This window comes from Neomonachus schauinslandi, chromosome 11, assembly GCF_002201575.2.
Source record: "Neomonachus schauinslandi chromosome 11, ASM220157v2, whole genome shotgun sequence".
Taxonomy (NCBI): Eukaryota; Metazoa; Chordata; class Mammalia; order Carnivora; family Phocidae; genus Neomonachus; species Neomonachus schauinslandi.
In genome coordinates, this window is record NC_058413.1 from 49,178,411 (window position 1) to 49,194,245 (window position 15,835).

Below are 15,835 nucleotides of genomic sequence, written 5' to 3' on the forward strand. Positions count from 1 at the left end.
AAGCAAAACACATCTTCAGAAGGATATTCAAGTTATTAAGGCTTTATACTATTGATACCTAAAAAATACTCACTAAAATATCAATAAGATTATATAAAATGAGTAAAATTGGAAATACCACTAGAAATTAAGTTAAGAAACAATTATTTAAAAAATAATATGAGTCATTTCATTGTCAGGGATAAATCAAAAAGTACATTTCAATGACACAAAAACAGACACATAGATCAACGGGTAGAGAGCACAGGAAAAAACCCATACCTATGTGGTTAATTAATCTATGACAAGGGAGGCAAGAATACACAATGGGGAAAGGACAGTCTTTTCAATAAATGGTGCTGGAAAACTGGACAGCTATAAGCAAAAGAATGAAACTGGACCACTTTCTTACACCATATGCAAAAATAAACTCAAAATGGATTTAAAAATCTAAATATGAGATCCGAAGCCATCAAACTCCTAACAGAAATACAGGCAGTAATCTCTTGGACATCAACCTTAGCAACATATTTATGGGTATGTCTCCTCAGACAAGAAAAACAAAAGCAAAAATAAACTGTTGGGACTACATCAAAATAAAAACTTTTGCACAGTAAAGGAAACCATCAACAAAACAAAAAGGCAACCTACTGAATGGGAGAATATATTTGAAAAGGACATATCTGGTAAGTGGTTGATATTCAAAATATATAAAGAATTTGTACATCTCGATACACACACTGACACACACACACAAATTCGATTAAAAAATGGGCAGAGGACCTGAATAGACATTTTCCCAAAGAAGATATACAAATGGCCAACAGGTATATGAAAAGATGCTCAACATCAATAATCATCAGGAAATGCAAATCAAAACCACAATGAGCTATCATTTCACACCTGTCAGAAAATGGCTAATATCAAAAAGACAAGAAATAACAAGTGGTAAGAATGTGGAGAAAAGGGAACCTTGTGCACTGTTGGTGGGAAGGTCAATTGGTGCAACCACTGTGGAAAACAGTATGGAGGTTTGTCAAAAAATTAAAAATAGATATACTATATGATCCAGTAATTTCACCACTGGGTATTTAGCCAAAGAAAATGAAGACGCTAATTTGAAAAGATATATGTACCCCTATGTTTATTGAATTATTTACAACAGCTAAGATATGAAAGCAACCAAAGATGAATGGATAAAGAAGTAGTATACATATATAATGGAATATTACACAGCCATAAAAAAGGATGAGACCTTGCTATTTGCAACAACATGGATGGATCTAGAGGGTATTATGCTAAGTGAAATAAGACGAGAAAAATAAGTACCATATGATTTCACTTACACGTGGAATCTAAAAGCCAAAACAAATGAACAAACAAACCAACCAAAAAGACTCTTAAATATAGAGAACTGGTGGTTGCCAGAGTGGAGGTGGCGGGGGGGGGGGGGGGGGGGGGGGAGGGGAGATATGAAAAATAAAGGGAATTAAGAAGTACAAACTTCAGTTACAAAATAAGTCACAGAGATGAAAAGTACAGCATAGGAAATATAGATAGTAATATAATAACATGGTGACACATGGTAACAACACTTACCATGGTGAGTACTGTATAGAACTGCAGAATCAATGTTGTATACCTGAAACTAATATTGTATGTCAATTTTATTTTATTTTATTTTTTTTTAAGATTTTTTATTTATTTATTTGAGACAGAGAGAATGAGAGAGACAGAGAGCACATGAGAGGGGGGAGGGTCAGAGGGAGAAGCAGGCTCCCTGCTAGGCGGGGAGCCTGCTTCTCTCCCTCTGCCTCTGCCTCTCTCTCTCTGATTTTCATGAATAAATAAATAAATAAAATTAAAAAAAAAAAGAGTCATTACATTCAGGGAAGTTTGGAAACAGCTTTCTACCCAATTGACAATTCTCCCAGTATGGATGCAATTCAACTTTCAGGGTTCATTTTATTACACGTCTCTAAGCCAGAGGTTAGGAGCAATCTCGTACCAGGGGAAATCTGACAATGTCTGGAGACAGTTTTGGCTGTCACAACTGGGGGCTCTCACTGGCATCTAGTGAGAGAAGCCCAGGGATCCTGCTAAACATCCTACAATGCACAAGACAGTGTTCTGTAATGGAGAATTGTCCAGCCCAAAGTGTCAGAAATTCCAAAGTAAAGAAATCCTGCTATAGAGAATACATAGTGACTAAGAGTACATACTTTGGAGTCACACTGACATGAGGCTAAATCCCAGCTGTACTAGTTACTACATGTATGAACTTAAGCAAATTATTTAACCAAACCGTGAGTTTTCTCAACTGTAACCTATCTGATTGAATTACAGGGGTTAAAAGAACACTCACCCACTTCTTGACAGGTAATACACACTCAATATACATTTTGTTGAGAGATTTTTTTTTTTTAAATCATAAATGGATGTTGAATCCTGTCAAATGATTTTTCTGCATCTATTGAAATGATGTGATTTTATTTTTCATTTTCTTAATGTTGTGTATCACACTGACTGATTTGCAAATATGTTTGCAAATCATATCTGGTAAGAGATTAATATCCAAAATACATAAAGAACTCATACAAATTAATAACAAAAAACAATCTGATTTAAAAATAGGCAGAAGATTTGAATATTTTTCCAGAGAAGACATTTGAACATTTTTCCAAAGAAGACATACAGGTGGCCAACAGATACATAAAAAGATGCTCAACATCACTGATCATCAGGCAAATGCAAATCAAAACAATACAATGATGTATCAACCCACAGCTGTGAGAATGATTATTTCTTTTAAAGATTTTATTTATTTATTTGACAGAGAGAGACACAGCGAGAGAGGGAACACAAGCAGGGCAAGTGGGAGAGGGAGAAGCAGGCTTCCTGCTGAGCAGGGAGCCCAATGCGGGGCTCGATCCCAGGACCCTGGGACCATGACCTGAGCCGAAGGCAGATACCCAACAACTGAGCCACCCAGGTGCCCTGTGAGAATGATTATTATGAAAAAGACAAGACATAACAAGTGTTGCTAAGGATGTGGAGAAAAGGGAACCCTTGTGCACTGCTGACGGCGGTGTCGATTGGGGCAACCATTCTGGAACAGTATGGAGGTTCCTTAAAAAATTAAAATAGAACTACCCTATATCCAGCAACTCCACTTCTGGGTATTTATCCAAAGAAATTGAAAACACTAACTGGGAAAGATATATGCACCCTCATGTTCATTGCAGCACTTTACTTGGTTTACAATAGCCAAGATATGAAAACAACCTAAATGTCCATCAACAGATGAATGGATAAAGAAATTTATCTACATACACACACAGGAATATTATTCAGCCATAAAAAGAATAAAATCTTACCATTTGCAACAACATGGATGTACTTTGAGGGAATTATGATAAGGGAAATAAAGTCAGAGAAAGAAAAATACTGTATGATCTCTCTTATATGTGTAATCTTAAAAACAAACAAACAAAAATACAAGCTCAGAGAACAAATTGGTGGTTGCCAGAGAAGAGTGGTAGGTGGAAGAAATGGGTAAAGGGGGTCAAAGGTCTCCCAGATCTCAGTTTTTAATACCATTCTTCAATAAAGGAACCAGGGCTTCATGGAGAAATGACTTATTCTAGAACTGGAGCAAGAAATATACAATATGGGGGTGCCTGGGTGGCTCAGTCAGTTAAGCATCTGCCTTCGGCTCAGGTCATGATCTCCGGGTCCTGGAATAGAGCCCTGCACCTGGCTCCCTGCTCGGCACGGAGTCTGCTTCTCCCTCTGCCTCTCCCTCTGCCCCTCTAGCCGACTTGTGCTCTCTCTCTCAAATAAATAAAATTAAAAAAAAAAAAAAAGAAATATACAAGATGAGCTTGGAGCACCCTGAAGTACTAGAAACTAGATCAGAGCTCAAAAACAAAAACACATTCACTGGGGCATGTCCAAGGCACCCAGGAGCCAAGTGAAAGAGCTCCCAATGGCCAAAGCTGAAACAATATGAGCAATAAATAACCCAAAGTATAAAATTAATACTCATAAACTATACTAATATACATGACTGACTCAATCAGTAAGTAAATGGGGAAGACTAGACCAATCTCTCATGCAGAAGAATCCCAAATAATTTGTGTAGATACTCAGTCCTCCAGGAGGTGGAACATAACTCTCCATCCCTTGAGTTTGGGCTCTACATAGTGAATCCCTTCCAAAGAGTAAATATGGGAAGAGGGAAAAAGAATAAATTTATAGGGGCACCTGGGTGGCTCAGTTGGTTGAGCGACTGCCTTCGGCTCGGGTCATGATCCCGGGGTCCTGGGATCGAGTCCCGCATCGGGCTCCCTGCTCGGCGGGAGGCCTGCTTCTCCCTCTCCCACTCCCCCTGCTTGTGTTCCCGCTCTCGCTGTGTCTCTCTCTGTCAAATAAATAAATAAAATCTTTAAAAAAAAAAAAAAGAATAAATTTATAGTGGAGAAACCTGAAAAAAAATACACCTCAGTCACGTGATCAAAGTTAACATCAATAATGACAGGACATGTTGACAGTATGTACCTTTGAGATGATGTGGTAGAAACAGCACTTTATCTCTGTGATTTGCCTTCCCCAAACCCATAACCCCAGTCTAATCATGAGAAAATTCTAACAAATTCTAATAGATGGGCTTCCTACAGTATACCTGACCAGTACTCCTCAAAATTGTAAGGGTCATTAAAAACAAGTCTCAGAAACTGTCACAGCCAAGAGGAGGCTAAGGAGATATGACAACTAAATGTAATGTGGCATCCTCGGTGGGATGCTGAATCTGAAAAAGGGCATTAGGCAAAATTTAAAGAAATAAGATCAAAGAATGGACTTCAGTTAATGGATCTAATTAATAGATCTAATTAACATACTAATTTGTTACTAATAGGGGAAACGGGTATGGGGTATATGGGAGCTCTTTGTACTATAGCCTCAATTTTTCTGTAAATCTGAAATTGTTGTAAAATAAAAATTTTATTTAAAAAATTAAAGGACACTTGCCTGATGTATTCAGATTCAAAAGGATGCGTGGTAAATTTATGAAACAGAATTAGGGAGCCATTTAGTAAGACAGGATGAGATTAAGGTAAATATCAAAATGGATTAAGAGACTGACAATCTTGATTAGGAGTAAAGAACAAAAGGGACACTTCATTGAACCAGTGATATGATAGACAAATCTAAAAGTCTCTCCCAAAATGCTGAGGTAAGGGAAAACAAAATCTTATGGTGAAAAACAAATTAAAATTACGGAAAATTTTTTGCAAATCAAAGGATCCATGCATATGGCAAAAGGAAAAATAATCAAAAGCACATGAGAACTTTTATGATGAAAATCAACAGTCTTCTATCCTATCCTCCCTTTTATGCCCAGGTTTACTACCAAGAGGTGATTTTTTTGGAAATTTTTTTTTGTTATGGGAGATTTCTGTCACTTGACCTTGTAGATTTCATTAAAAAAAATTTCTACCAGTCATATTTTGAATTTAAGGGCTTTTTCTTGTTCACTGATGGTTCTTCTTCCACTGCATTGTGCTTGTCTGGTTGTTGCAATTACTTCAAATTTCTTTGGCAATTCTAATATGAGTTTTCTGTTTCTTAAATTCCCTTTTATTCTGTGGTCAGGGCTTCTGTTTATCTTGGTTCTTAGACATCTGGTGTTCCTTAGTTTTCTATTCATACTTAAGAATCAAGTATTAGGGTGACTATTCCAGAGAGCCGTACCAATTTCTACTTCGGCTATATCAGTAGATTGGTTTTCTAATGGGCATCTACTCTGAATGGGAGAGATCCTCCTGAGAGTCATGTGTATATGGGTGAGACACACAGATTGGCATGCTCTGATTTAGGGTGAGTGGGGGGAGCTGGCTGTCAGGCTGTGCCTCCCTCCCCACATAACAGAGTGAAAAGGTTTTACTTTGAAAGGAACACCCACATTAAAAGCCTTAGTTCTCCTCAGATGGTTTATTCAATTTACTTAGGAAAAAACTTTTTGTGGGAGGAAGGCACTTTAGCTAAACTGCTTCTTTATATAGGTGGGAAGGGAAACAGGTGGGGAAGTTGGGGAGATGACGGAAAGAGAGGTTTCACATGTAATCCTTCACTCGAGTCCTCTATTCTACTGGATTCTCACTCCCACACTGTGTTGGAACTTCTGATACTCAGAGGAAGCTTCCACCTCCATTGTGGTTACCTCACAGTACATTATAAGTTGTGGCCCTTTCTACAGTTCCTTAAAAACTGTGTTTCTCTCCACTCGCCATCTTGTAGAGATGTATTGGCACCATTTATATGCTCATTAGTGCCCCTCTTATATGTCCACCAGACACAGGGCAAAGTGGATCAACTGAAGGAAGATTTTGAGATCCAACACTCTAAGCTTAAGGAAAGCACGGTCCATTAAAAAAGAAAAAAAAGGAAAAAAAAGTTTCAAAGTGCTTCAGAAGCATGATGGAGTCCCACCAAAGAATGAACTACATGCCAGATACTTTTTAAATTACCATAAAGGGAGAAAGAAAGAAAAAAAAGCTCAAAGGCAAATGTTAAAAATAAAATGAAACGCTAAGGAAGCACAAAAATTTTAAAAATTAAAGGTAGAAATAATAAAAAGGATATCCACTATAACAGTAAATGTACTGGATAAAAAATTTCACTATATAAACACTCAAAAGACATCCAAAACAAAAGAACTGGAAAGCTGAAAATAAAAGGATGATTAAAAACATAATAAACAAGTGTAAGCAATATGCAGGGATATAAGGATTTAAAAGCACAAATGCATTAAAGTAGACAAAAAGGAAACTTTAAATGATTGAAGGTACAACTTATAATGAAATATGACTTGTTAAATGTAACAAATAACATAATTGGAATATATTTATTGTAAAATCCTCAGAAAACAAAAGATGAATTCAACAATGACACGCCAGAAATGGGAGTGACTAGCGCAACTTTCTAAATCCTTAACACATAAAGTAAACTAAAATTAAGTAATAATATAGTAGATATGAAAATGTGCTTACTGTGATATATAAAACCAGGTAGAATGTAGTTTCTATTCAATCACTTACAAAAATGTTTACAAAAGCTACTACATATTAGGTTACAAAAAAACCTCAACTAAAAAGTATCTACCAGTGAGACAGACCACTTTCAGAATGAAACCTAGAATTTAATACAAACAAAAAGAATTCTCAGCTAATTTAAAATTTAAACTTTGCATCAAAATACAATTCAAAACAGTAAAAACATTGCACATCAAAATCGACAGAGCACAGCTTAAGTTCCACTGTTAGAAATGTCAAAGCCTTACATCTGTAATTAAAGAAAAATGAGATGAATTAAATATCCAACTCAAAGTGAGAAAAAGCAACAAAATATACTGGGATTTTATAGCTTAAAATATAAATTAATACCTTACTCGGTATCAGTAATTACAGAACCAGGAGGACAGACATGTTCAGGAGAACATGCGTGCATTTAAGATTTCAAAAAAGAACAGTTTGGATGATAGAAGGTGCAAGGTATGGCTGTGACTGCGAGAAGCTTAAGGGGTCTGTAAGCGATGAACACTGGAATTAACAAAGTCAAGAACGGTTAAAGTACTGAACGGACGCCTTTCAGGACGATGGTGGCAGTCCGGATGAAGAGCTAAGAGTGTGAGCCAGTACCACGGGAAGGGAGGGCTCAATAAGGCGCAGGTGACAGGAATCTGGAGCGTTAACCACCCCGGTGACACAGGTTCAAAGGACTGTAGAGCACTGAGGAAACTGAACAGGTGCCAATTGTGCGCTGGTAGTATCTGTGGGCAAAGAGGGTTGTTTAAACCAAACAGCTGATAGGCAGGTCCACAGCTTGAGGTAAAAACAGACTTTGGAGAATAGCGCAGATAAAGGGGCGCAGAAGCAGTGTGCAAATGAAGCGTCTGAAAATAAGGAAGATGCCTTGAAGTTTTGTTTGGAGCACTGGCTAGGAACGACTAGGAAGGAAGGCAAGCTGGAATGAAGTTTTCTCCAGTTTCTTTTCCAGCTGATCGATCCTGCCACACTCGGTATTTCCACGAGGAATCAATACCAGTCATTCCCAAACAGACTGGTGAAACCACTTTCATCAGGTCGAGCGCCTGGAGACTGCCCCCAGTTACAGAATGGAAGAGAGGCCGGCGCTAAACGCTGTGTATATGTGCTCTCCGGCGCAGCCCACGCCTCCCCCGCTCCCCGTGCCCTGCTCCAGGTGGTCCCGCAGAGACTGCGGAGCCGAGCGCCGCGCCCGAAGCCGCCTCACTGCGAACCAGCCGACACGCTCAAGCGGGATTCCCAATTCCGCACACCCGCGTCCTCACCGCCCGCTGACCCAGTGATACCTGCGGGCACCGCTCCCAGCGGGGGCTCCGTTCGGTCACACCCAGGCGCCAGATCCGCCAGCAGCCGCGGGGGCCGCCGGCCTCGCGGGCGGAGGGAGCCGGCGTGGGTAATCACGCCACAGCTAAGAAGCCGTGACCACACCAGGTGCTTAAACGCCGCCGCCAGATCTGTGTCTCGGAAAAGCCGACGCGCGCCCCCGGCGCACGCATGCGCACCACCCCTGGAAAGAGCCCCCAGCAGCCCTCGCGGCCCCAGTCCGCGGACTTGATGGGGGCTTCTGCAAGTCCCGCCCCCTTCCCCAGACCCCGCCCACCCCGTAGACTGGCGACCAACCCTAGGGCCAGGAACGGGTGGATGGGGGCCTTGGTCAGGGAGGAGGTGAGGGGGAGGTGCAGGGAGAATGGCCTGTCAAACATTCTTAGCTTCCCCCATCCCATCCCGGATAACTGGCCAAAATCTTCCTCACCTTCTCCGTGCTACCCCCACCCCATTTGCGTGGAACCAAAAAACATGGCAGAATTTCGAAAAGATACCGATTTGTGTATAACATGTTTTTCACTGATTGGGTCACTCATTCATTCCTTCTGTTTTGCGTCCAGGTGAAAAGTTTCGCGGAAGTCCATGAGTTCAGTTTTGGCTTGTTGAGTATGAGATACTTTGTGATGTCCAAGAAGCATTATCAAATAGACATGGATAGAAGTGTCTGGAGCTTCGAGGTGTCTCGGGCAGAGGTATGAAATTTGTGTCAATTCTGGGTAGATGATAGTTGAGGCTATGCGTGAGGATGACACTGCAGAAAGAAAGAGAAAAAGCGAAAATGCTAAAAGGAGAGGGTCCAGGATTGAGCCCCAGAGGAAGAACTCAAACTAGTAAATCAGGGAAAGCCTCTCTGGGACAGAGCTTTAAATCTAGACCATGAGTTGAACAAGGTAAAACAAAAGGGGAGCTAGAAGATTTTTTGCTAACTTCCTCTCTGTTCACTACTGTCTTAAGCAAATTAGAAATATCATCTCATTCATCACCACAACACTATGAGGTAGAGATTATCATCCCCCAGTTTTTGGAAATTAAATCTGACAAAGCTAAGCCCCAAGCTCAGATCACTTACTTGTACCACTGCTGTTCACTCAATACTTCAATATTTAGGGGGCCATTAGTAAGTTATTGCAGAATTATGGATGGATATTTTCCAAGTTTGGGGGTACACTGTGTGCTATGAATTGTTTGTGATGAGGTTGACCTTTACAACATTCATATTAAAGTAGCTAGGCAAAATCAGAAATTTAACTTGTAAGTATTGCCAGTACATAGGCTCAAACATGATCCATACCCAATGAAGAGCAGGGAAGTGGAAAAGACACAAAGCAAGAAGGAGAATGACCAGGCTTTCTCTCTTACCTTATGGATATGAGGTTACTGACCATGTGCCTTCAAAGGTCCCCTGAAGCACTAAGACTGCTGTCTAATTGAATGGGGTAATTTTCAGGGTGCAGTCACTTCACTAAAGGACCAGATATTTTTTAATGGAACAGTCTTGTAAGATTTCTCTCAATGTATGACTTTCACTGTAAAGGTAAAGGACTCTGAAGCTATCTGGGACTTGATCCTTGAGATGCATGCAATTGTTTGCTACAAACTCCATTTCCTTGTAGCATCATGACATCCAGATGTTCTGAATTAGAACCTGTGTGTATTCATTTAAGAAAAAATACAGAGAAAACTTGAGTTAAGCCAATCCATTTCCTAGACCACATATTCATTCAGCAATTTTTTATTGATGATCTAATATGTGGTAGATATTGTACTAGCTGCAGGGAATACATTAGTAACACAATCAGATGAGGACTATCTTAATGCCCAACAGAAGCATTCCCTGTGCTAAACCACTGTATCTCTTTACTCAACATTTTGTTTTGTACACATGCTCAGAATATTGTGTTATGTAGATTATAAGTTATACTGGTCAGTCTGGAATCTGTAGGTAGTCAAGACATTAGTGGGAGTGATTTGGTTTCATAGGCCATGTGTAGTGGACATTTGTCAGTTTTTGGCTTCTGATCATTTGAGTACCCTTTCCATATTTATAGTCATCTGGGAGTCTTGGACTAGTTAGAGCCTGCCTCCCTTCATACAAGCTGAATCCACTTGAAATTCACTTTCTTTGTCTTCACTGCAGCTAGGGTATAGCATGTATCTTGGACTCAGTCAATTAGATACTCCCAGTCTAGACTCTGAATTAAGAGCTAGTGCTATGAAAAAGCAAGGACAGCAGACTGTTTCTTTTCTTTTTAAAAAATAGACTTTATTTTTGTAGATCAGTTTTAGACTTACAGAGAAAATAAGAATTACCCTGAGTCTTCATATACACACTTTCCCCTATTATTGACATCTTACATTATAATATGGTATTTGTTACAATTAAAAAAAATCAACATAGATGGCTTATTATTTTTTTTAATTTTATTTATTTATTTATTTATTTATTTATTTATTTATTTATGAGAGTGAGTGTGAGCAGGGGGAGGGACTGGGGGATTGAGGGGGAGAGAGAGAGAGAATATCCCAAGCAGACTCCACATGCAGCGTGGATCCCCACGTGGGGCTGGATCCCACAATCCCAAGACCATGCCCTGAGCCAAAACCAAGAGTCAGATGTCCAGCCAAATGAGCCACCCAGGCACCCCATTGATACCTTATTATTATTTTTTTTATAATGATAATTTTTTTTAAATTTTTATTTATTTATTCATGAGAGACAGAGAGAGAGAGGCAGAGGGAGAAGCAGGCTCCCAAGGAGCAGAGAGCCTGATGCGGGACTTGATCCCAGGACCCTGGGATCGTGACCTGAGCCGAAGGCAGACGCTTAACCATCTGAGCCACCCAGGCTCCCTATTAACTAAAATTCATACACGATTTGGATGTCCTTTCTTGGTTTTTTTTCTTTTCTTTTCTTTTCTTTTCTTTTCCCTTTTATCTCTTTTCTGATCCAGGATCCCACCCAGGATGCCACATTACATTTAGTTGTCATGTCTCTTTAGGCTCCTCTTGGCTGTGAAACTTTCTCAGACCTGTTTTTGGTGATTGTTGCAGTTTTAAGGAGTACTTGTCATGTATTTTATAGGAAGCCCACATAGTAGAATTTGTCTGATCTTTTTCTAATGATTAGACTGAGGTTATGGGTGTAGGGGAGGAAGATCACAAAGATAAAGTGCTATTTCCAACACATCACCTCAAGGGTACATACTGTCAACGCGACTTATCACTATTGCTGTTAACCTTGTTCACGTGACTGATGTAGTGTTTGTCAGCACACAGTTTCTTTCCTTTTCTGTCAGTGGCTGAATAAGCAAGCACCAACCCAAATTCCAGCCTCAGTGAATCTTCAGCTCCAGCAGCTGGTCCTGGGCTGATGGTGTTGGCAGAGTAAATTCTGCCATCTAGTGCTGAATGGCAGCAATGTTCTCATCACACCCATTCTATATGATTTTGGCCTGGGGTGCTGGCTGCAGGACCAGAATTACCATTCAATATTTTTCCTTTTAGCTTAAATCACACATAGTCGGCCTCTGTTACTTGCAACTAAGAACCCTAATCTATACGTTATCTTCATTATTAATTTTGGGTGTATGCTCAAAATTTTTTCTTTTGAAGCTTTCTGGCCGTTTATTCCCTCCCCTCCATAGCAGGAGAGATAGCATGTTTTGGGGTTTTTGCTTTTTCTTTTCTTTTGAGAGAGATAGCAGCTTTTATTAGTAGTGTGAACAAGCCCTACAGGCATCTATTTTGATGGAAGGAATGGGAGAATAATTCTCTCAGCATTTCAGTTATCCATTGCTGTATAACAAACCACCTCAAAACTTACTGCCTTGAAACAGTACCCATTTTATTTTGCTTAGGATCCTGTGGTTTCAGAATTTGGAGCGGGGATGGCAACCATTGGTAATGGGAATATTAAAGAAATGACTATGGTGTGGATGGCTGAGATCGGTGGAGGAATGAAGATCAAGGAATTCTGAGAATGCAGAGTAGTTGGAATATTTCATTTTATGTAAAAATTAGAATACTTAAGATCTATAACAGGAGTAGTGTGTTGGGGAAAGTGACAGTGATCCAGGGGTGAAAGTCTTCAAGGAAATGGGAGAAGTGACCTAGGAATCTAATTTAAAAAAAAAAAAAAAGCTCACAATCCCACTTTCTCATCCCTTACTTCTTTCTTCTTTTCCCCTTTGGCGAGACTTCTCTAAATTAGTGTCCAAATTTTCTGTTTACATTTCCTTACTTTTCCTCCTGTTACTGAAATAGATGTCATTTAGATGATCATGGACAGCCAAGTCACCAACTTCACCTATTAGTGTTTTATCCTTGTCTATATCACTTGTCTATATCCTTGTCTATATCACTTTAACTGCTGTTTGTCTGAGATTGTTCTCTGATCCTCACAGCCCAGATAAGAGTTTGTCTATTGTAGTGCAGCTCCAGTAATTTTAAAAGGGTAGTAACAAATGCAAAAATGTGTACTGAAACACACATTTCATTGTGTGAAACACACATGTCAGTCATTGCTCTGGGCATATTGGATAAAAGTAGAGTCGGAGAAGATAAAATGAAATAAGAGCTCAATAAATGGTTTTATAATGAATGCATGGAGGGCGCCTGAGTGTCTCAGTGGGTTAAGGGTCTGCCTTTGGCTCACGTCATGAACCCAGGGTCCTGGGATCGAGCCCCTCTTTGGGCTCCCTGCTCAGTGGGGAGCCTGCTTCTCCCTCTCCCTCTGCCTCCTCCCCCTTCTTGTGTTCTCTCTCTCTTTCTTTCTCTCTCAAATAAATAAAATAAATATTTAAAATGAATGCATGGGTGCATGAATGAAAGAAATAAGAATTTAGCTACTAGATCTTACTTCACTGGGGAGGTCTTCTACTGCAGAGTCAGTAGTTCCTGACTACTGAGGTCTGTGGTTCCTGGACTCGTATCCATGGCAACTATGGAATGGTTGTCATGGAATCCCCTCTAAACATGTGATTGAGTAAATGTTCGGGTAAAATAGGCAAGTGGCTGTTGGCCAGATTGTTTGGACTAAGGGTTTATGAAACCTGAAGTGGTCCCCAGAATCGACCATTCTAGACACGATGAGCCACAGTGAGACGTGGTTACAGACATCTAAGCCTATGGAGGGGTCAGCCTCAGATTGGGAAACTCCAATTTTAAAATCCCAATTTCTGTTTGGTTTTGGAAGAGATATTCATTGGGTAAAGCGGGCTCATTCGAAGGAGGGTGACCAGAACGAATACAGGGTGCCAAAGCATGTCAGATAAAGGAACTTTAAAGAAACAAGTAGGTGGTTGGCTGTGAGAATTGAATTTGGGCCAATACAGAAACTTACTTCAATGAGTTCTGGTATAGAATACTGAAAATTGTTCTAGGACTAAAACTAGAGAAGTGGGTTCAAGATACAGGATAATTGATTTTGACTTACCATAAGGAAGGTCTTTGTAATAGCTAAGAACCATCTATAGTTGAACAATGCAGGTTTGTACTGCATGGGTCCCCTTATATGTGTATTTTTTTTCGATACAGTACAGTACTGTGAATATATTTTCTCTTATGCTCTTCTTTAAAAAAAAAAAAGATTTTATTTATTTGAGAGAGAGAGTGAGAGAGAGAGAGAGAGAACAAGCCAGGGGACAGCAGAGGGAGGAGCAGAACTGACTCCCTGCTGAGCAGGGAACCTGATATGGGGCTTGGCCCCAGGACCCCAGGATCATGACCTGAGGTGAAGGCAGATGCTTAACCGACTGAGCCACCCAGGTGCCCTCTTATGATCTTCTTAAGAACATTTTCTTTTCTCTAGCTTACTTTATTGTAAGAATACAGTATACAATACATATAACATAGAAAATATGTGTTAATCGACTGTTTATGTTATTGGGAAGGCTTCCAGTGAACAGTAGGCTATTAGAAGTTAAATATTGGGGGAGTCAAAAGTTGTTTGAGGATTTTCCAATATGTGGGTTGGCACATGTTGTTCAAGGATCAACTTATAAATGAAAAGGAATGATCCAAGAGAATAGGGAGCTATGTATTCTTGTTTAGGCCAATGCTGGATAATTATTCAATAGAAGTATTGTGGAGTGGTTTAAACCTTGGACCTATGTTTGAGTTAAAGGACTGTTAAATTCCCTTTTTACCCTGATAGTCTATGTTTCTATGAAATGTGGGATAAGATAAAAAAAAAAAAACAACTCAATTTTTTGAAGCTTTCAGGAGAGAACATTATGAACTAGTAAGTATTTTGCTTTTGGTGCCATTTTACAAACTGAAATGCTCCAAGCCATGAATGATCCCAGTATTAAAGACTCTTCCAGATTTATTGATTGCTTCTATCAGAGCCTATTCCTAGGTTTGTATGACTGGGACATCTAAACCTGAAATATCTTTGATGTTAGAATCATGTACGCAATTCATATTAGATGTTATTTCAAAATAATCCAGTTTAAACCTCTTAGATTCAGTTGTGATTATGCTTAAACATATCCATGTTAGCTGAATTAACTACAAACTTCAAAATAGCACTTGATGTGTTTCATAATCAAGAAAACCTGGGGCACCTGGGTGGCTCAGTCAGTTAAGCATCTGCTTTCGGCTCCAGTCATGATCCCAGGGTCCCGGGATGGAGCCCCACATCGGGCTTCTTGCTCGGCGGGGAGCCTGCTTCTCCCTCTCCCTCTGCCTGCTGCTCCCCCTGCTGTGCTCTCCTCAACCCCCCCTCTATCAAATAAAAAATAAAATCTCTAAAAAAAGAAGGAAAGAAAACCTAACTTTTTATCCTTTTATTTCTCCTCCGTGTTCTAGCTTAGTGTGGAGTATTCATGATTTTTAGAAACGTCCTTCACTTTTATGCTTCCTGAACTAATTCATAATTATCTACCAAAATCCTGTACCTCTTTTAAGAATGTTACCATATTTCTAAAAGTCAGACTCAGAGGGGTGCCTGGTGGCTCAGTTGGTTGAACATCCGTCTTTTGATTTTCGCTCAGGTCAAGATCTCAGGGTCCTGAGCTTGAGCCCTAATCAGCTCTGGGCTGAGCATGGAGTATGCTTAAGTCTGTCTGTCTCTCCCTCTGCCCCTCCCACCACCTGCTTGCATGCGCAGGTGCGCACTCTCCCTCTAAAAATAAATAAATAAATAATAAAATAAAATAAAATAGGGGCTCCCGGGTGGCTCAGTAGGTTTAGCCTCTGACTTTAGCTCAGGTCATGATCTCAGGGTCCTGGGAATGAACCCCACCTTGGGCTCACCACTCAGTGGGGAGTCTGCTTGTCCCTTTCCCTCTCCCCCTACCCCCTCCAGCTCTTGGGCTCTCTCTCAAATACATAAATAAAATCTTTAAAAATAAAAAAAATAAAATAAAGGTTAGACCCAGAGATGACTGCCTCTGAGAAAAGGACTTTCTCCTAGCTAGTTT